Source organism: Chenopodium quinoa, unplaced genomic scaffold, assembly GCF_001683475.1.
Source record: "Chenopodium quinoa cultivar QQ74 unplaced genomic scaffold, ASM168347v1, whole genome shotgun sequence".
NCBI classification, from domain to species: Eukaryota; Viridiplantae; Streptophyta; class Magnoliopsida; order Caryophyllales; family Amaranthaceae; genus Chenopodium; species Chenopodium quinoa.
Window position 1 is genome coordinate 459,452 of NW_018744887.1, and position 22,427 is coordinate 481,878.

A 22,427-nucleotide genomic window follows, 5' to 3' on the forward strand; every position below is an offset into this window, starting at 1 on the left:
TTAGCTTCTATTTTACTGTCTTTAGATAACTACATTTGACTTTCCAAGATAGCTTAAGTGACTAGTGGTGATTGCATTGTTTAGTTTCTCCTTGTGGATCGATCTCTATACTTTCCTTATACTTGTATTAGGTTTTTTTAGGTGTATAAATTGTATTTTATTAGGGATAGACATTTAACGATGCGTTTATTCCTTTGTCTAATTGGCGCCGGCACCGGGGAGACGACTTCCATTGCTATTTCATTGCTTTATTGAGACTATCTAACTTTTTAATTGTTAGTGTTTGTTACTTTTGTTGCTTGTCAGTGCTTACCTTCTTCGTATCTTTGTTATATGATCAGAGGACAAACCCGCTCCAGGTCTTTGATTCCCATTGATCAAGAGCTAGAGAGGTCTTTATCCATACTACTAAGAAAAGCATGAGCAAGGAGTAGAAACTCTCATACCCCGACGAAAGAAGGAGTAAGAGATGAAGAAGATACTTTGCCCTCTTTTCCCTCAAGTGAAGAATTAGGTAGTCCAAACTCATCACCAAGTTCGAAAATCAATCCTTTTTCTACCATTGACTTTGAGAGTTTGAAGCCCCCAAAAATGGGAGAGAATACGCCTTTGATTCGTCTTGGGGATCCCGAAGCCTTTAGAGCGCAAAGTGGGATCTTAACTCCTACTTCTCAAGACAACAATTTCGAAATCAAGCCTAATTTGATTGCTTTGATAGAGAGGAAACAATTATCGAGTGGGAAGTTTGAGAGTCCTCATGAACATTTAAAAGAGTTCGAGAAATATTGTGATACAATAAAGGCCAATGGAGTGACTCAAGAATACATTCGACTCATGATGTTCCCGTTCTTTTTAATTGGAAAAGGTTTAGAGTGGCTAGAGAAGGAGGTGCCCCCAAAATCTTTCTCAACTTGGGACCAAGTTACCATGGCATTCTTTAGAAGGTTCTATAATCATAGAAAAACCGCCGAAGCTCGATATTTGATTCAAGGCTTCCGCCAAAAGAGTGGTGAGTCCTTAAGTGCGGCTTGGGAACGATACAAAGAACTCCAATGTTAATGTCCACATCATGGAATACCTAAGTATCAACTCATTCACACTTTCTATGGTGGTCTCTCACCTCAAGGAGGAACAAGCTTAGATGCCGGAGCCGGTGGACCAATAATGAATAAAGCAGAAAATGAGGTGGAACAAATCATAGAGGAGGCCGCAAGGTATTATGAAGATTGGTATGAAGGAGATAGGGATGCTACATCTAGCAAGGGTGTTTATGCCTTAGAGAAAGCTAACACAATCAACAACCTCTCCATCCAAATCTCCAACATGACCAAACAAATGGATGAGCTAATGAGAGAAAAATCCAATCCTCAAAGGAATACCTCCCCTCCAACCAAGGGGGGCAATGGTATGAACGCCCCTTCTTCTTCTTCTTATAATTCAATGCCTCAAGGATGTGTGTTTTGTGCTAATTGTGGAGCCTATGATAATGATACCTCTCAATGTGTATATTCTTGTGAAGTTTAACCCCCTCTCCAAAAACATGATGATAATGTGGAAGATATTAATGCTATGAATTTTGCTCCTGGAATGGGGAATATGGGGAACAAGAGGCCAAACACCAATCAAATAGGGAATTGGAATCAAAGTGGAACTGTGGTTGGAACCAAAGTGGTGGTGTTTATGATAACCAATATCATGGTGGGAGAGGCCCTTCCAATTTCAATGGTAGAGGCTACTCTAACCAAAGAGAGTATGTTAATCAAAACTAACAACCTAACTCCCGATACTATGACCATTAAAATCAAAATTGTGGTCATCAAAGTAACAAGGGAAACAATCAACAAAGCAATGTTCTTTACCAAGGCACCGGAGGAAATAAGGGTCAATATGTCTCTAACTATGCCCAAATTAATAGGCCTCAGGATTTCCATCAACCCCAACTTCCCCCACGTCAACAACCTCTTCAACTTAAAGCTTCGCCATATGATCCCGTGATGGCTAAAATAGACACCTTATTGAAATTACGTGAGGAGGATCAAAGGAGGCATGAAGAGGAACTAAAACGAACCAATGCTCATATATAAAAATGCTTGAAACTCAAATAGCTCAACTTGCTTCTAACTAATCCCCTTCTTCTTCCTCTTCCACCATCCCAAGTCAAGGAGTCAACCCAAAACCTTTGTATGGCGTGACAACTAAGAGTGCAAAGGTAGTGGGGAGCGACCCGTTAGTGGAGGAAGAGCCTCAAGAACAAGTGGAATTAGAGAATGAGGGTGAGAGAGCCAATGAGCCATTGAGTGTTGAGAAAGAAGAGGATGTTGAGGTGACAATGAAGAAGGAAGATACCCCCTTGCCCCTAAATTGTCAACCTAGAGAGGAAAAGCTACCCTTTCCACAATGATTTGTGAGAGCTAAGCTTGATGCTCAATTTGGGAAGCTTTTGGAGGTGATAAAGAATTTGCATTTTTTCTTCCTTTTGTTGATGCTATGAAACAAATGCCCCACTATTCCAAATTCTTAAAAGACCTTTTGAGTGGGAGAAGGGAGTGTGAAAGGGAGAGCTTGACTGCTAATTGTAGTGCCGTTATTTCCAATAAGCTTCCTACCAAGTTGAAGGATCCGGGTAGTTTCTCTATCCCTTGTTCCATTAATGGTGTCGAGTTTGACAAGGCATTGTGTGATTTAGGAGCAAGCGTGAGTCTTATGCCCTATTCCATCTACCAAAAGCTTAGTGTAGGAACCCTTTCACCCAAAAATGATAATCTCCAACTAGCGGACCGTTTTACCAAGTTTCCCATGGGTAAAATTGAGGACATTCCCCTTAGGGTTGGAAAGTTCACATTTCCTGTGGACTTTTATGTGCTAGAGATGGATGAGAATGAGAGGATTACTATAATTTTGGGTAGGCCATTTCTAGCTACTTGTAGACTAATTATCGATGTGAAGGAGGGTAAGATGACCCTAAAAATTGATAAAGATTTAATTGATTTTGATTTTAATATTGTCATGCAACAACCTTCCTCAAGTAGTGAATGTTATAGAGTTGATGTTCTTGATAATGTTCTTAATGAATTTTCTCACTCTTCTTTGTATGCTACTAACGTTTCTCTTGAAAGTGTATTATTAAATGAATTCAAGATAGGTGCTCACAAGAAGGACATGCAATTTTCTAAGGATTTACTTGAGGAAAGCAAGAGGAAGTTTAAAGATGAAAGCATGGAGGAAGAGGCCCCCTTTATTCATAATCTCTTTCAAGTTGAAGAAAGTGAAGAGGGCTTCAATGGTAAGGGAGCACCAAAGTTAGACTTGAAACCTCTACCTTTGGGATTGGGTATGCGTATCTCGACTCCAATGAGTCTTTCCCTATGATCATCAATTCTAATCTAACGGAGGAGCAAACCTCCCTCTTGATCGATGTTTTGAGAAAATACAAGAAGGCTTTGGGATATACCATTGATGACATCAAAGGTATAAGCCCATCCTTCTACATGCACAAAATCGATCTAGAGGGAGATGCTAGACCCGTTAGACAAAGCTAAAGGAAGCTTAACCCTTTCATGCAAGAGGTTGTGCGGAAGGAAGTGGCTAAGCTCCTTGATGCGGGAATTATATACCCAACTGCTCATAGTGATTGGGTATCTCCTGTACAAGTCGTGCCTAAGAAGGGTGGCATAACGAAAAGTGAAAAATGATAATGATCAACTAGTCCCTAATAGGCTTGTTACTGGTTGGCGTATGTGCATTGACTATCGCCAAATCAATACAAGCACATGCAAAGATAATTTTCCACTACTTTTCATTGATCAAATGTTGCAGAGGCTTACAAAGTATTCTTTCTATTGTTTCCTTGACGGTTATTCGGGATTTTTCCAAATCCCGATTGACCCCAAGGATCAAGAGAAAACGACCTTTACATGTCCCTACATTACTTACGCGTATCGTAGAATGCCTTTTGGACATTGTAACACCCTCGCAACATTAAAAAATTGCATGATGTCAATTTTCAGTGACATGATTGAAGATAAGATAGAAGTCTTCATGGATGACTTCTCTGTTGGAGGAGCCACTTATGAAGATTTTCTATCCAATCTATCTCGTTGCCTAGAGAGATGTGAGAGGGAAAACCTTGTGTTGAATTAGGAGAAATGCCATTTTATGGTAGAAAGCGAAATTGTTCTTGGGCATAAGATCTCCCATGCCGGCATTGAGGTAGATAAAGCCAAGGTAGAGGTTATTGAGAAACTTCCTCCCCCCACCAATGTGAGGGAAGTGAGATCCTTTCTTGGCCATGCCAGGTTCTATCGGTGTTTTATAAAATATTTTTCATTGATTGCTAAGCCTCTCACATCCCTCTTGTAGCAAGATAAATAGTTTATGTTTGATGATGTTTGCCAAGAGTCTTTTTGTAGGTTAAAAGAGGCCCTTTGCATCGCCCCAATCGTCTAAGGACCAGATTGGTCTTTACCATTTGAACTCATGTGCGATGCAAGCGATGAGGCTATTAGATTGGTTCTCGAGCAACGAAAGGGAGGAAAACTTCATGTCATTCACTATTTGTCCAAAACTCTCAACGATGCCCAACGAAATTACACTACTACTTACCGAGAAGGAATTCTTGGCAGTTGTCCATTCTTTTGAGAATTTTAGAACCTATATCATCGGTTCTTGGACTATAGTGTACATCGACCACTCGGCTCTCAAATATTTGATAAGCAAGAAGGAAGCTAAGCCAAGATTGTTTAGATGGGTTTTAGTCCTTCAAGATTTTGACTATGAAATGAGAGAAAAGAAGGGGGCCAAAAATGTGGTGGCGGATCACCTTTCAAGGCTAGGTGGTGCAAGGTTTCAAGATGATGGTTTGCCAATAGAGGATGCCCTAAGGGATAATGTGCTATATTCCCTTGAGGTGAAGTCAGAGCCATGGTATGCGGATATAGTGAATTATTTGGCTTTTGGCGCCATACCTCCGAATTTCACTTCATAACAACGTCGAAGACTCAAGCATGAGGCCAAGAGGTACATTTGAGATGATCCTATTTTGTTGAAGAGAGAAATCGATGGTTTGTTGAGGAGATGCGTCCCCAACGACGAAGTTCAAAGTGTTCTCCATATGTGCCACTCTTCTTCTTTTGGTGGGCATATGAGTGCTCAAAAAACCGCCTCCAAGGTTCTTCAATCCACTACAACAAATCATCACTCCCACGAATTATGCCACGGGAATTCCAAATTCGTGGCATAATTTCGATTAGCCACGGGAAAAAAAACTATGACACAAAACCTGAATAAGAAGAATAATTTATGCCACGGGTATTTATTTTCCCGTGGCAAATATCACACTTGTGCCACGAGTAGCGCTTTTCCCGAAGCAAACTTTATATTTGTGCCACAAACAGCTATCTTCCCGTGGCAAACGTTTTATTAGTACTGCGAGTCGTTTTTTTTTTTTTCGTGGCAAATTTTACACTCGTGTTACATGTAATAATTTTTTCGTCACAAGCATACAATATTTATGCCATGATTTTTGCTAAAAATGTAAAAAATTTTGTAACTAGATCTACTCATGACATGGAAAAGAGGAAATCATAGCATACTATAACTAGTTTATATAAAACAATAATACAAATTAGAGGTCAAATATATTTATATTTCTAATACACACTTATATTTTCTTTATAAATATGCTTGGTTTATTTATTAGTAGAAATTTAAAGTCACCTAAAGAATGCATTAGTTTTATAAAAACCTCAACTCCGATAATCTGTATTATTAGTCATATCAGCAGTCGCGTGATAAAGTCCCTATGAAAAATAATGTTTATTACACCCATCAAACTTAAAAAAAGGGAATTTAGCTTCAATAATCAATACCAATAAAACAATACGTTTTCATAAAATTTCAATAGAGAAAATATACTCTAAGAAATTTTAAAATTTTTTCTCTTCTTATTTTAATCGTCTGCATTCACAAGTAAATTCCCTTATTTCAATTTTTTTTTTTAAACCAAATGACTTCCCTTGAATGTACGAGTAATAAATCTGTAAAAGTTTTAATAACAGGCAACTTGAGTAAATAAAAAACTACCTCAGTTTAACAACCCCCCAAATGATCCGTTCTCTTGCTATATTTCCCCTCCTTTCTCTCTCAGTTTCCATTGAAGCGCACCCATCGTACTCCATTGAAGCGCACTCAAAGTTCTCCATTGAAGCAGTTTCTAAGGTAAAATTTTTATTTCTTTTTTTCATCATCCAGTTTCAATTTCTCAATCTAGGATTTTATGTATCCTAAATTTTATTCACATTACACACAAATTGAGGGTTCCAAACAAAGCTCAATGGCATCCTCCATTCCTCCATTTCTTGGCTTTCGATTCATCATCCTCCACCGTCGTCTACAAGTCCTGGATTCAATTTGTGCGATTTATAAGGTGGAATTCGATGAATTTTCCTCAAGAACTAAAATATCCAGTCTTAATTCGAGAAAATTCGAAAAATTCGACACTAAATTTTGGGCCAATTTAAACGGTTTTTCATTCAATGATTCAAGAAACAGCAAATTCGAATCAATTTCGAATCAAAAATCAGAAATTTGAGGTTAGGGTTTCTGGGTTATTTAGCTTTGCATTATATTTTGGCTTTTTGGTCCAATTATTCACGTTAAATGCTTTAATTTCTTGGGCTTAATTTGATTTGATTTCTTTGTAATGGTTATTTGATATCAAATTAGTTCCACTATTCGCAATTGAACTAACAATTCTTTTTTAAGGGCAAAATTCCCTATTTTTTCTTCTTCAATTGGGTTATTTTATTAGGTTCTTGCTCAATTTGTATCTACTGGATTAATGTATACAATTCTAAGCATTTTTGTCTTTGTTTTTTTTTTTAATTTTTTATCTCTGTAATTTTTTTATTTATTCAAACTATCTAAGTTTCTTGAATTTGATGGATGTTTGTTATGTATACCTGCATATTAAATATAAATTATGGTCATTTGTGATATAAGTGGTTGTTGATGAGTAGTTATTGTTGAAAACTAGAAATCATGCCTTCACATTGTACACTTTATGAGTTTGTGACATTAGTTTGACTGGTAATGTATTCTGAAACAATATGTAAAATGTTAGTTTGATACCTTAGTTTTATTATTATGTATTTGAAACCAAAATAAATTGTGGGTGAAGGGTGAATATTGAGAGTCACCGTGATCCTTGCCAATGCAAGATAAGCTAAGTCACTAGATTGATGATTCGAGCTTTTAGTAAAACCGACTCCTTTTAATGAAATTGTTTGATGATGAACATGTTAATTGAGAGGGGATGTGATCTTATAATTACTAATAAGATAAGGAACTCAAGTTTGTTTAACCGACTCCTTATTATTTGATAATTGTATCAAATTTGGCGTTTAAGATGTTTCAGATCCCTTTAATGTCAAGATCTAGGTTCAAAGTGGGTGCCCCTCCTGCCCTTTTAAAAAGTTGTTTAACTTTCATTAGCCAAGATAATATTAGTGTCAGTATATTAGCCTTTTCAAAGTCATTAGTTGGGTGATAAGGTTTCTAATTTTCAAACCTGAGTTTGTTATTGATTAGTACTTTAATTATTTATACAGGAGGAAGTGGGGTTGTTACTAGTTTATGATGTCAAATTGTACCTTGCTGGTACAACATCTAACTCACAGGATGGTGTCACAATTGTTTTTGGAAAGTGTTTGCTTGTGCTCTAAGACATGGCTGAGCAAAATAGTCCTCTCTTGGTAAGTTAATCCTTTTCAGTTAATCTAACTAAGTTTATAACTTTCTTCCGTTACTGAAATCAACCTGTTTATTAATCATACTCATAAAATATCTATGTTAGTTGGTTATAAGTATCATTTCTTGATACTTGCTTGTGCGCTATTATTGCCTATGAAATTGATATGCGTGCTTCTGGTTCTGCTGCTGGTTTTTCTTCATAATCTGTTCATAAAGCATCACGGTTTGTTGAAGTTGATGTCCTATGTGTGTTTTATTAATATGTATAATAGTTTTAAGCTTATATTAGTTCAGAACACTGGTAGTACCTAAGTCCTATATATGTGATGATATGTGCATTTCTTCAGATGTCAAATTTTTAGACTATAAGCACAAGCAAACTACCACTGTAGCTTTTGTAAACAAGTATATAGCCAGTTAGGCCTCTACTGTATCTTTTCGTTGTGTATTAAAAAAACAGGGATTGTAATAGCCAATATGACTCCACTATACCTTGTTTTGAATATGAACTCTCTCCTTCAATGAGGCTTGCAGCCACTACTGTTTTCTAGTGCTCAAAAGGGAAATCCATAGTAGGTGCTTAAAAATCAGTAATAAATCAAAGTAAAAAAAATCTTCTTTTTTTTAGAAGATATTGTAGATAGGGTGTATAGTATGCTACAACTAATCAAGTGAAGAAAAGCCAGGAAATTTGCTCTATTGTGTCTTTCACGTGAATTTCTGTCATTTTTTCTGTCTCTGTGTGCTCTGATTGTACCTTATGCTTGTACGTGCATGGAAGACACTTCTTTTAATAGTAACTAGTGGGAGTGAAAGATATTTTCTTAGGACTAATAGTGCTCCTCATGAGAGATGGAAAAAAGAATATTCTTATGGATGTGCTGGAATCTTTAATGCGCCTGTTGTTCTATCACTATATGCCAAACTATTTGAAGAGGAATGCATTGCTCTAGGGTGCTCCAAGAAAGCAAGGTGTTTAAGATGCTCCATGGTTTACCGTTGTTGTTGTAGTTGGGTGCTATTACTGCATGCTGCTCTCTGCTGATTGTTGCTACTACCCATGCTGATTGTTGCTGCTCCTATTGTAGTGTATACTGATTTTTTTTTTTTGGATGATGTGTATATAATTTACAAGCAATTAATGAAATTATCATAGTTTTATGTGTATATACTATATATGCTCTATGTATGTTTATCAATTACAAAACCACTACCTTTAAGTTGCTTTGATTCGGTGCCTATCCTAGTGTTGTTAGCCACACGGTAATAATTATATCAATTAAGTTTATTAGCCAAGGTAATATTTGTGGCTAACAAGCTAATTAGCCACGATAATATATGTGGCAAACAAGATAATGTGGCAAGTGAATTTGTTTGCCACATGAGTACCCGTGGCATAAATTTTATAATTTGCCACGACATTTGTTTTCCCGTGGCGAAATCCTAGCCACGGCCTCTTGTGCCACAGGAGTAAATTTCAAAATTCCCGTGGCTAAATTACATAGCCACGGGAATTTTAAACTTGTGCCACGATTTTACACGTGGCACAAAGGTCAATTTGTTGTAGTGATCTATTCTCTTTTGGCCTTCTCTATTCAAGGATGCTTGGATGTTTTTCAAGACTTGTGATAGATGTCAACGGATAGGAAATATTTCTAGGAAGGATGAAATACCGCAAAACCCCATCCTTGAGCTTGAAGTTTTTGATGTGTGGGCTATAGATTTCATGGGCCCTTTCATTTCTTCACATGGGAACAAGTATATCTTGGTTGCCGTTGACTATGTCTCTAAGTGGGCGGAGGACGTGGCTTCCCCTACAAACGATTCTAAGGTGGTGGTTAATCTTTTTAAGAAGGTGATTTTTCCGAGAATTGGTGTTCCAAGGGCCATAATTAGTGATGGGGGGTCACATTTCAAGCACAATACCTTCGTTAGACTTCTTGATAGATATGGAGTATCTCATAAGTGAGGGCTCGCTTACCATCCTCAAAAGAGTGGTCAAGCGGAGATCACTAATAGGGAGCTCAAAGTGATCTTGAGAAGACGGTGGCAAGGATAAGGAAAGATTGGTCATCTAAGTTCATTGACTCTTTATGGGTTTATAGGACCGCTTTCAAGACTTCAATAGGGACTACTCCCTACAAGCTTGTTTAAGGGAAGAATTGTCACTTGCCCGTAGAGATGGAGCATCGAACTCATTGGGCTATCAAGCAAATCAACTTTAACATCCATAGCGCGGGTGTGCAAAGAATTCTTGAGTTACATGAGTTAGAAGAGTTGAGAATGAACGCTTATGATAGTGCAAGCATGTACAAGGCAAGGACCAAAGCTTGGCACGATGCTCAAATCTTAAAAAAGGACTTTGTTGAAGGCCAAAAGGTTCTCCTCTACAATTCTCGTTTGAAGCTCTTCCCGGGCAAGCTTAGATCGAGGTGGAGTGGTCCATTCATTATCACAAGAGTGTTTCCCTATAGTTATTTTGAGATCGCTAATGATGAATATTCCCGGTTCAAAGTTAATGGTCACTGTCTTAAGCCTTATTATGAAGGGAATTCCATTGATAAGCCGGTCATGTATCCACTCTTTGATGTGCATCATAAATTTGATCCTCCTTGATTAGTTCAAGGAACGTTGAGCTTTTCTAACCCTTTTCTACTCTTCTCTTTTCTTGATGCTTTAATTTTTCCATCTACAATTTTGGATTGATGGATTTATGTTTTTCAGGTTTTCATTCTGTTGGAATCGTTGGTATACCTTGCCTTTAGCATGATTGTATGGTATTTTAGTGTGTTTTGAAGAGAAGTTTTTGTGCATATTTTGAAGCTTTTGTTTTTGATGGAAGTCCGAGCGAGCTCCATTGCGGTTCGAATACTCTCAATCTAGAAGCAAAACTGCTGCAAAATGAGAATTTTTGAAAATTTGGGTGGTTCGACCAAACTCCCTGAAGGTTTGGTCGAACCTTGTAAAAAGTTTGACAGAACTTTCTTGAGTTCGCCCGCTCCTACACTGGAAGTGTAATATGAAAACTTTTTACCAGAATTGCAGGAATGAAAGATTCAGAGTAGGTTTGACCGAACCCAGGGGTGGTTCGATTGAACCTTGGTGTGACCGAACTATCTAAAGTTCGGCCACTCCTATTTTGGAACAAAAATCTGAAAACTTTCTGCCTAATCTGAAAACTTTCTGCCTAATTTTTGAATTTAAAGTTTGAGAGTAGGTTCGACCGAACCTTGAGGTAATTCGACCGAATTGTGGGTAAAGTTCGACCAAACCTACCCAAGGTTCGAACGAACCTTTGTCGGACAATTTTTTGTAAGGCAAAGAAAAGCCGCACAACTCTTCTTCTCCATTCCCCTTCATTCAACTTTATTTCTCTTATCTTCTCCTTCTCCTTCTCACTCTAAAACTCTATTGTCACACCCCATTTCAACCTCAAATCTCCAACAAAATCACTCCAATCTTCTCTATTTCTCACTTATTTTTCATCCTTTACTCAATTTCTACAATCTACACCCGAAATTCCTCACAAAACTCCACCTTTTCAAAGTTTCCCCAATTTCTAGGGTTTGAGTGAATTGCTGTTTTTGAGTTTCTACATGCTTCCAATCAATTGTGGTATTGTTTTTCTAGCTTTTGCAAGTTCATTTTGTCCATTTCTCTTATTTTTTCCATGTTTTACATGTTAAAGTATGAATTGTGTTAATACTGAGATTGTTAGTAATGGCTTGTTTGATGTTTGTGGTTATTGGGATTTCCTTGTTGCAATTGATTGGTTGTTGATAGTAGAACTTGCTTTATGATGATTATGCATGTATACCTTGATTTTATTTGGTTTCAATGTATTTGCTTGAATATGTTCATTTCACATTAGGTTGTTTTTGCTACTACTTTTTGATTGAGAAATTTATGAGTTGGATATATGTAGTTTTGAGATTGTTATTCATTGTTCTTGGTTTGATATTGATGGTTTGTGAGTGATTATCATGAATTTAGGGGACATCATGCCGTATTTCACCGAGACTTTCTTAGGATTTGCATATGAATGCCAATGAACTTTTCGTTCTTGCCTTGGTTCATAAGTGTTTATTAATGCCTTGAATTGCATTGTTGTTATCCTCTACATCTATTTCACAATTCATGGCTATTACTTTCATGCACACACTTTTTATCTTGGCAAGCTTTTTATGACACCTCTTGGCTTGCATCTTCCTAATGATATTCTTGGTTATTTTGTAGAGTCATAATGTTCGGTAAAAGTAAAAGCAAATCCAAGAGGAAGAGGGCGGGTGAGCCCTCAACAACCTCTTTCCCACCTCCGTCGGGCATTAACGATCACGACATCATTGCTCCCAATGAGCATTTTTTGAATGTCTACCAATCACTCATCTCTAGTCCAATTCGATCAACAAGGTTCTTCTGTGCTATAACCTTGAGGAGACTCATCATCTTGGACGAAGTGGTCCGGCCTGCTCAAAACTTTTGGTGGGGTGATTTCATCCACCTTTCCGCTCACACTTATGAGCGAGTTACATTGGAGTTCCTTGCTTCTCTCCGCAAGGAAGTATTATAAGAGGATGATGATGGCAATGAACCTCAACTTGTTATTCACTTCCACATGTTCAATGAGGATCATTCTTTAACCGAGAGTGAACTAAATGAAATCTTATTGCCCTTTCTTTGAAGGATGGCCTACATGGACCAAATAGAATTGCTCCCCTACGTGCTACAAAACAGAGAGGAAGCGGAAGAGGGGTTTCCTCCTTATGCTCTCTCTATCATCGCTCTCTGTCAACAGCGTTTCATCAACTACACAACCAACAAACGCAAGTTTATCCTCTTGGTGGACAAAGTGGAAGAATGGTGTGTCCTTCCGGACCCCAATCTCACTTCGATGGACCATTGCGATACTCTAAAATGGAGGATCACCCGACAGTTCATCCTCGACGACTTAAGGAGGAACCGAACCCGGGGCACTATTCCACATTCTTAACCGGTCCACCATCCGGAGCAACCCGTTCCCCCCTTTAGAGGGGGAGGTGAGGCATCTTCTTCTTCTTCTTCCTTTCTTCCTTTCGATATGAATGCCATCCGTAGTACCCTTGAGGATATCCGCCGTGATAACCAAACTTCCATTGAACAATGGGGGTACTACGGAAGGATGAATTATGACAATATTGTGCAAGCGGGCCTTCAAGCGCCCTATGTTAACTATCCGTACCACCCTCCTCAAGAAGGTCCGGTTCCTTATTGGGATCCCTATGACCCCAACAACCCTAACCCCAATGTCTATCCCTATTGGGTAGGTCCCATTGACCCTTCCCAACGTATTGCCACCCCTCCTTACGATCCATATTGTCCGGGTGGATGTAATCCGGCCTTTGACCCGACATCTACATCCACCCAAAACCCTTTTGATGGTGGTTGGGGTGACAAAGGGTGGCCCTATGAGCATTTCAACCAACCTTTCCACCCATTCATGGATACTCCCGGGTTTGATTTCGATAACCCCGCTAGGGAGCAAGGAGATAGGAGCCCGAGATGAGGGTTCCCTTACATCCCCCCAAAAAATTGGTTGTTTGAATTTGGTTCTAAGGAACCTGGGATCGTTGATGTTGTTATCAACGATCAATTGTTTGATGATTGGGATTTATTTGGATTTTATGCCTCATTTGTGAACCCTTTAGATTTCTTCCTCTTCTCTTTTGTTTTATTTTCCTTTTTGTGTTACAAACATGACCATGACAGAATGAAATGATTTTAATTTGAAATTTTCTCATGCATTTGGAATTGGTTGTATTATGATGTGCCAATGAGTACTTGTCTTCCTAATTTACGATGGCTTACACGGCTTGAGAGTGCTTATGGTTGAGATAAACAATGTAATCCCCCATATTTTAAAATATATTATAAATGAAATTATATATTATTATAATATTTACTGGTATTTTTCCGGAATTTAATTTCAAAAGTTTCAAATTATTTTTGGGGTTGATAAGCGATTTTATTACAAAGAACTTTTTATGAACCTTCCTTCTATAATTTATGTCCAACAAACAAACCAAACCCAGTTTACTTCCTTAATTGACCCATTAATTTGATGAGGCCCAATATCCCTACTTACCCTACTATCCTCTCTCCTATAAATACCCCATACATCCCCAAAAATTTCCCCACACAAAGGTTAGTCTTATTTTTTTTCTCCTTTGTTTTATTAATTTGTGTAATTATAATTATTGATTATGGATTTTGATTTTATTATTTGAAATTAATTTAATTAGTATCAAATTGTATTTTGATGATTAAACTTTATAATTTCAGATTTTATAAATGTTATAATTTTCAGATTTTGTAAATTTAATAACCTAGGGTTTTTAATCATTGAAAATCATGATTTTAGGGTTTTTATGAACAATCGATTTAGGGCTTTTATAGTATTGATGTTTTGAAATTTTGGTGATTATACTACTAATTACTTTAACTTAATTCCAGATTATTTTGAACACGTAAATTCGTGTTTTAATGTTTAGATTTTGGTTCGTTAATATTAATCCCGTTTTAATCCCGATCAGGTTCTGAACTCATCCGATTTTGACAAAAAAGTAGTGTTTTCCTTGTGGAAACAATGTTTTAAGAAAGACTCACTACCTTTGGTAATGAGTACCACCTTCTCGTGGCCAAATTCAGCCTCTAAATATTATTTTCGGGCAGTTTTTGATTTTTAACGAAGTTTTTTTTATGCTTAATGTTTATGATTAGTTTTGGGTTTTGATTTTATAGTATAAAGTTTATATTTTTAGTATCAAAATCATGTTTTTATGTTTTAAACTAATAATTTCAGATTATATTGTTGTTATAATTTTCAGATTTTATAAGTTTAAAAACCTAGGGTTTCAATTTATTTAAATTGGGATTTTAGGGTTCTTATGACTAATTAAATTGGGGTTTTGTTCCTATTGTATTTCTAATGCATAATTAACCATAAAAACATGTTTTTAATGAATTTTTAAGGAGTTTTAATCTAAATTATATTGCTGGAAATTTTGTTAAGTATTAATTTATTATTGTTGCTTGTTTTCTAGGAAGTGATTATTTCTTAGGAGACTTGTAAGTGATTAAAAGTGGCACAAAGGATTGTTTATACGAGGTACGTACATGTCTACTTCGTTGTAAGTAGTATCATGTTTAGGTACCAAAGAAAAGAACTTAGTTTCATGATTAGAGAACACTTGGATAAAAATTGTTTGGTTATACATTTAATTAATTCATGTGCTTATCTTTATGAGACAAGTTTTAGTGAATTGATTATGTTTGTATGGAATTATGGATGCAAACATGTTGAATTATATTGGATTATGGAATGTTGATATAGGCATATTTTTATTGGATCGGTTTGTTAACCACATTTGGATCATTAAAGGATTGAAATTGAATGGTTTAAGTGGAGTGAATTTATTAATTATTCCACAAGGTTGTTATTTATTTTATTACTCGAGCATGACTTGTTAGTATGTTGCGTAAAGGTGGATTAAGCCGAAATGGCTAGGTGGGTTGACTATGTTTTAACAATTTTGAATAATTTGGAAGTTTAAAGGAATTAAAGGTCAACTTGTGATGTGATCACCATTGTCCTAAATAAGATTAAAAGTGAATTGATGTATGATTGTTATGTATGGTCTTCTTGAATGAGTTGGCTATTAATTAAAATTGTAATCACGTAAAGTGAAACATGGATGAGCAATAAAACTCTGGAAAGCGTGCACTTCTAGAGTATTGACAATTATGGGTTGGGGTACACGGTGGTAGCCCGTGGCTTTTCGAGGCTTGTTTGATCAACATGTCCTCTTTTCTTTTGGTATTTACATTTTTATTTTATAATGAAAGTTAGATGGGATCCTAGACTAACTTTGTGAGAATGGAGTCGCGCCCATTCTTGCATCGCGCTAAACTTTTATTTTAAATGGTCATTTGGGACCAAAATGATTTGGTGGATTGGACAACCTCGTCTATTGCTTAGTCCAACTAAATGAATTAAATTAAATATAAAGAGTCAAGTGTTTGGAATTGATTAGCAAGTATGTTGAGTCGATTGAATTGTTTAAGTGTGGAGTCTTGATTAATGAATTTATGTTGTATGTTTATTTACTTTAATTAGTTGAGCATGCTAGGCTTGGTACGTTGTAGCTTGTATGTACTCAGCTTTGCTGATTGCGTGCTTTTGTGTGTTTTCTTTTGGTCATGGCCTTCGCCTTTCAATGACCCTGTGATGATCCAATTATTACACTTGTATTATTAGGGAGCAGTATTGCACAGGTTAGCTTGATGATGTGAAGTTCGGGGATTTGACATACGCATTGTCAAGGGATTGGTGTGATTGAGAGTATTCGTTCTTTGTGTTGAACTTATTTGTGTTTTACTATTTTAATTATGTTTTGGGATTTTGGAATATTGGTTTGGTTTTAATAAGGGCCTTTATGGTTCCAATTTGTAAGCTTTGACTTATTGGTTTTCTAAATTATATTATTTTAATATTTAAGTTGGATTTCCGCTGCAATACTTTGATAAAGCCTTAACGTTTTAACACGTGGCGGTAACATGCCAATGGTTCTCCTCTATTTTTATTTAAAGTAAGTGGTTTGGAAAAGGGAGAATTATTGGGGTGTTACAGACAAATTTTAAGCTAAGTTAGTAAGGCTAAGATCTATTGAGGACGTTTGAACCCTTAGTTTACGGGAAAGTAGTAAGATGGTGTTGCTCTCTATAGTGGATATGAAGCCCTTTAGTTGGTATTTGCTTACTTCCCATCCCATGTGAGGTTTAAATTCTTCAAGACTTCATCAATCTTGTTGAGCGGCATTTAGGATCCTTGACCATGAATAGCTTAATCCTTGTGTTGTTCTCTAGTTCCCAAGACCGTGACCAAGCAACTTTAAAGGAGGAAAAGGACACCCCTCTTTCATTTTTATTTATTTTCTTTTTATTTCGTTACAAATTTGGTTTTCGATTTTGCATCAACCTAGTTGCTAACCAATTTGGGCCTTATTTCCCTTTCTTGTCTTAACCACATTACAAACCTATCGGCCTATATTTTACCAACCCTTTTGTTAGTGAAGCATTGCCTTGTGAGGTTTGAGATTTGAAAGTGTTGATAATAAGCAAGAAAACTATGTGAATTAGTCTAAGTAAGGTTTTAGAAGTTGAGCTTGAAAAAAAAAAAAACCAAGTGGATTTTCACGAAAAAGCCGTCCTTAGAAAAAGGCAAGGGCGTAGAATAAATATTAACAAAAAAAAAGTTAATAAAAAAGGGCTTTTATGTTCTTCTCCCTTTCACGGATGTAGTTTGTGTAAGGTTTGTATTAAAGGTTGTAAATTTGAGATTATGTTCAATTCTTAGTTTGTTTTTGAGAGACAGCCACTCTTTTGCTTCACTTAGGAATTGCTACCAAATTTTCAAATTGATTCCCAACCTTTACCCTTAGCCGTAACATTACAACCCTAAAAACCCTTGGAATTTTATGTGGCAAGGTCAAAGACCAGTGGAGGGATATGGACTTCAACCCTATGGAGAGAGTATGCATAGTCAAGATGTCAGAATGACCTTATGGTTCTATACAAATACTTGTTTTTCCGGTTCCTTCGAGGAATCATGAGGAGCTAACTAAGGGGTGACTTGAAGCTAGTGGAGAGAACGTGCACCATCTTGGATAGGCTAGGGCGGAGAGTGAAATTACTAGTTCTCTATGCTTAGCTTAGGTTTGTCTTTTTCAACCATGAGCATCTTGGAACGTGTTTTCCCTTATTGAATTGAGAAAGGTGAGTATTCTTTGGTGCATATATATTCGTTTGAGCCCAAATGGAGCATTTTCTATCTAAGAGCTTGAATGGTTTTCTTAAACCATGTCATGTTATGTTTGTTGTGTTTGTCTTTTTGTTTTGATTTTCCTTGCTTCCTTGCTTGAGGACAAGCAAGAGGCAAGTGTGGGGGGAGTTAATGAGTGGCATTTATGCCACGATTAAGGTTCATTTTAATGGCTATTTTCCTACGTTTGGGACTTGTTTGCATCATTTTCCTTACACTTAGTTCCCTTCTCTTTTATCTTCCTTTTTCCTAGATTTTGCCTACTGTTTACTTTGATTCTCATGCATGTGTTTTGTAGGAATCGGGGACTTCAAAGAGGAGAAGGCTTAAGTCAAATTGGAGCTGAATAAAACAAGTTCTAGAGGAGGTATGGTCGAACTCTCTGAAAGGTTCGGTCGAACCTTGGGTGTGACCGAACTTGCATAAGGTTCGACCAAACGTTGAAAGCAAGAACTTTTCAGATTTCAGCATTTTGCAGAAGCGGTCGAACACCAGAAGTTCGACCAAACCTGGAGCAGGGAGGTTCGACCGATCCTACCCACGGTTCGACCAAACCTACGCTGATGTTCAACTGAACCTACCCTATGTTTGGTCGAACCTTTTCCCGACTTCAGCCAGCTATACACGGACTATATAAGTCCCGTTTTAGAACGTTTTGATGTAATTAGATTAACTTAGTTCTAATTTCTTAATTTTAGCTTAATCTAGAGAGAGAAAGCACTATTAGTCATCATTTGGTAGAGAGAGAAGGTGTAGATTTCTTCATTGATGAACTTGGATTTTGAAGAAGGAACTTGTTTGACCTTTGTAGATCATCCACTTCAATTAATGAGCAAATTCTTACTCTTTCTCTTTAGCTTTGCATTTGATTTTGTTTGTTTATTTTGATTCTCCTTCTTTTCTTGTTAATCATGTTGATGCTTATTGATTTGATGATTGATGTTTTTTTGAACATGATTAGTGAGTAGTTTCCTTACTAGGGGAATTGGTGATGGTGTAGTTGAGCCTCAAGAATGCTTTGATATTTAAATTGTTGTGATTGTGATTAAAGTCTTTGTTTTGCATATCATATTAGTTGTTTCTCTTGGGTGGCCAACCATTAGTCATAACTAGGTGGATTGACCTAGATTGTAGCGATAGCTCGGCTTAGAAATTTCCATTGAACGTTTTTGCAAGATTATTACCTTGATTTGCTCGACCTAAGACGATAGTGTAGGTTGTTGATGAATCAAGAAAGCAATTGACTCCGATAGGATGTTAGATTGTGTCTTAAACCGTTGATGTGTGATGTTTAGTTAGTGTTTAATAACAATTTCATATCTATTCATGCTTCAGTGCAAAATTACCTAATCCGATTCCATTAGTGTCTTAATTTCATTGCCTTAGCTCGCTTAATTTCCATTTTAGCGTTTTTGCTTCTATTTTACTGTCTTTAGATAACTACATTTGACTTTCTGAGATAGCTTAAATGACTAGTGGTGATTGCATTGTTTAGTTGCTCCCTGTGGATCGACCCCTATACTTTCGTTATACTTGTATTAGGTTCGTTTAGGTGTATAAATTGTATTTGATTAGGGATATACATTTAAGGACGCGTTTATTCCTTTGTCACACATGTTTTGTAGTGAGTTTTGCATATGATTTTGCTTCAACCCATTTAGTGAAATAATAAATTACTACTAATATATATTCATGGCCTCCTGTTCCTAGAGGAGTAATTTTTCCGATGATGTCTATTCCCCATGTTGAGTATGGCTATGGTGATGTGTAGGTGTAGAAGAGAGATGGGGGAACATGTTGCAGGTTGGCATATATTTGGCATTTAGGGCATCTTTTAACATATTGATGACACTACCTATTCATGGTAGTCAAATAATATCCTTCGCGCATTATCTTTTAGAGTAGCATTTTGCCATTTACGTGTGTTCCACACACCCCTTCGTGCACTATTCTCATAGCCCTTTGGGCTTCCTTTTTTCCTACACATAAAAGAGCTCGTCCATTAGGTACCCTTTTGTGTAACTCGTCGTTAATAAGCACGTATTGGGAAGCCAAAAGTCTTAAGGCTCGTTTTGCCTTTTTTGTCAGCATGGGGTGGATATTCTCCCTTTGTGACATAGTTGAGGATGTCTGTATACCAAGGTTCTTCTTCGTCTTCTTTTTCCTCTTCAGATACCCCATCATCTTCTATTGCTTGGATGTAAGCTGGTTTGTGCCCTATTTTTAAAGGCATTTGCTCAATTTCCGTAGAAATCCTAACCATCGAGGCTAGTCCTGCCAAGGCATCAGCAAATTGATTTTCCTCTCTAGGTAGATATATGTATTCTACCTTCTCCAATTGGTTTGTGAGATTTTCCAAGCAGGTTTGGTAAGGGCCCAAACTTTCACTCCTTAATTTCCATCTCTTGGAAATTTGATTGATGATCAATGAAGAATCCCTGAAAATTCGAAGTTTCTTTACTCCCAATGCCAATGCTGTTTCAAGGCCTACCACGCATGCTTCATATTCTACAGCGTTATTGGTAACGCCGAAATCTAGCTTTATGGATATTGGAACATGTTACTCTTTTGGTGATACCAATATCACTCCTACACCACATCCCTTTTGGTTTGAGGCTCCGTCAAAGTAGAGAGTCCAAGTATCATCTTCTGTGACCATCAAGTCTTTATATGGAAAATCATTCTCATGTATGGGCGTGGAATCTTCTATCGGAAAATCCACTAAGAAATCGAAAACCACGGATCCCTTAATGGCCTTTTGAGGCATGAACCTTACATCGAATTGGGCTGGGTTAACTATCCATCTTGATATTCGCCCATTTAGTGTAGATTTCTCGAAAAGATACTTGAGTGGATCCATTCGAGATACCGCAAAGACTGTACGAACGAGCATGTAATGTCTTAACTTGGTTGTGGCCCACACCGATGCGAGGCACAATATCTCAAGTGGTGTATAGCGTATTTCATACTCGAGCATCTTCTTACTTAGATAGTAGATGACATTTTTCTTTCCTTCTAATTCTTGTGCGAGCATAGCCCCCATTGTCTCCTTGGTGACTGTTAAGTACAACCTAAGAGGGATTCCTGGGAGTGCTGGTGCTAATACAAGAGGGTTAGCGAGATAGGCTTTGATATTCTCAAAGGCTTTTTGACACTCAATGTCCCATATTACCGGTACATTCATTTTGAGTTTTTTTAATATTTGTTAACATATTGTTGTCAACTTTGATATGAACCTACTTATATATTGCAAACAACCAATTAATCACCGAATTTGCTTCTCGGTTTTGGGCGGTGGCATTGACATGATTGCTTTAATCTTTGTTGGGTCTATCTCTATTCCTCTAGAGCTAATGACTTATCCCAAGAGTTTTTCTGAGGTGACAACAAAGCATATTTGGATGGGTTCAACCTCATGTTGTATTTCCTTAATCTTTCAAAGAATTTTCGTACGGCTGCCAAATGCCCTGGTCAATTCTTTGATTCCACAATCATGTCATCTACATAGAATTCGACTTCCTTGTGCATCATATCATGGAGTAAAGCAGTCGCTGCTCGTTGGTAAGTGGCACCCGCATTTTTTAACCCGAACGACATTACCCATGTAGCAGTAAGCGCCCCAAGGTGTTATGAAAGTTGTCTTCTCCATGTCTTCTTCTTCCATGAGGATCTGATTGTACCCTGGGTAACCATCCATAAATGAGAGAAGCGCATGATTTGTTGCATTATCTACTAAAATATCGATGTGTGGTAAGGGGAAGTCCTTTTTTGGACTTGCCCTATTTAGATCTCGATAGTCGACACACATTCGTACCCTTCCATCCTTCTTCGAAACTGGGACTACATTTGCAACCCATTCCGGGTATTTGGATACCCTAATAAAACCTGCTGTTATTTGTTTTTGTACTTCTTCTTTTATCTTAAGAGCCACGTCGGGATTCATTCGACGTAACTTCTGTTTTACAAGTTTCATTCCTGGAATTAGTGGAATTTTGTGTTGAGCTATTTCTCTATTAATGCCTGGCATATCTTCATATGACCAAGCGAATACATCGATAAATTCTTTTAATAGATTAATAAAATCGGTTCTTTCTTCTTTATTAAGTGTTATTCCGATTTTCACTTGTCTTTTAATGGTTGGATCTTTTGAGATGTCAACCGTTTCAGTATCCTCAATTATCGGTGTTTTATTTTCAAGTGTTTCCATTGCTTTAATTATTTCTTTGTAATTTTCATTGTTAGTTAAGCAATGCTCATCATCTTGAGTTAAAGAATGACACGAGAAGTAAGCAGAAGAGGACATATTATTAAACTCTGAAATCATTACATCAAATAAAGAAATGTCCGTTGGGACTTGATTATTGACTATTCTAGGAGAAGATACGAAAGAATAAGAGCTAAGAGAGGGTGCTATAACTAAGGACTTGGAAGACTCGATAGGGGAAGACTCTAACTCAGAATCGACTCAGACAATTCATCAAACATCGGCCCTTGTCTGTTTTTATAGAGATCTTTCTTCCGCTTTGAGTGGTCACTTCACGGTCTATCAACCAAAATATCGTGTGTGGTAAAGGGAAGTCGTCCTTTGGACTTAACTTATTTAGATCTCGATAGTCGACACACATTCTTACTCTTCCATCCTTCTTCAGAACTGGGACGACGTTGGCCACCCATTCGGGGTATTTGGATACCCTGATAAAACTTGTAGTTATTTGCTTTTGAACTTCTTCTTTTATTTTAAGAGCTACGTCGGGTTTCATTTGACGCAACTTTTGTTTACAGGTTTCATTCCTGGAATTAGTGGTATAGTGTGTTGAGCTAT

General features: G+C 37.1%; 1 long non-coding RNA gene across 1 annotated transcript; it reads left to right on the forward strand.

Moving 5' to 3' along the window:
- The first annotated feature begins 5,937 nt into the window (after positions 1-5,937).
- LOC110705913 lies at positions 5,938-18,445 on the forward strand. Its single transcript, XR_002508146.1, has 3 exons — positions 5,938-6,216; positions 7,608-7,751; positions 17,904-18,445. It is a non-coding gene; the product is annotated as an uncharacterized LOC110705913 (long non-coding RNA).
- The last annotated feature ends 3,982 nt before the right edge of the window (positions 18,446-22,427 follow it).